Genomic DNA, 1,163 nt, shown 5'->3' on the forward strand with positions numbered 1-1,163 from the left:
AAAAAAAAAAAACTAGGGATGGGGTTGCCACCCCCACAGTCACATCTCTGACCCATAATTGTTCCTGTCTGAAAGAATTACAGGCTTTGAAATGGAGAGGAGCCTGAGGAAAAGAAGGTCCAGTGACAGACCCAAAGTGGGATCCAGGTGATGGAGAGGTCCCAAAGCCTGACACTATTATTGAGGCTATAGAGTGTTCACAAAAAGGGACCTATCATGACTGCCCTCCGAAAGACCCAACAAGCAGCTGAAAGAGTCAGATGCAGATATTTGCACCAATTGGTTAATGGACAGAAGCAGCTGACCCCTGTTGTTGAATTAGGGAAGACTGAAAGAAGCTGAGGAGAGGGGTGATCCTGTAGGAGGACCAGTAGTCTCAGCTAATCTGGACCCCCGGGATCTCTCAACACTGGACCACCAAACAGACAGCATACACCAGCTGATATGAGGTCCCCAACACATATACAGTAGAGGACTTCTAGGTCTGTGTTCATTCAGAGATGAAGCACCTAATCCTCAAGACACTGGAGGCCCCAGGGAGTTTAGAGGTCAGATGGGGTGGAGGGTGGGGGAGGCATCCACATGGAGATGGGATCAGGTGGGGAGGAAGTGTGGGATGTGGAGCAGATGAAGGGTGGATTGGGGGAGGGGGGAGTCGGAGAATGGAATATGGAGTGTAAAAAATAAATTTAAAATAAATTTAAATTTAAAAAAATAAATAAATAAATAAAACATAGCTGGGCGGTGCTGGCATGTGCCTTTAATCCCAGCCCTCAGGAAGTAGATGCAGAAGGCGTTATGAACTGGAAGCCAGCCTGGTCTACAGAGCAAGTTCCAGGACAGCCAGTCAAACCCTGTCTTGAAAACAACAAAATGAAAACAATAGCAACAACAACAAACTTGTGGTGATTTGAATGAGAATGGACCCCAAACGTTCATATATTTAAATGTTTGTTTTCTAGTTGGTGGATGTTTCTCGGAAGGATTATAAAGTGTGGCCTTGCCAGAAGAGGTATGTCACTGTGGGGTGGGCTTTGAGGTTTCAAAAGCCCATCCCCAGCCACCAACCCCTGCCTCCTAATTGTGAATCAGATGTAAGCTCTCAGCTCCTGCTCCAATGCCATGCCTGTATGCCTGCTGCCGCATTCCCCACCATCCTGGAC

This window comes from Mus pahari, chromosome 2, assembly GCF_900095145.1.
Source record: "Mus pahari chromosome 2, PAHARI_EIJ_v1.1, whole genome shotgun sequence".
NCBI lineage: Eukaryota > Metazoa > Chordata > Mammalia > Rodentia > Muridae > Mus > Mus pahari.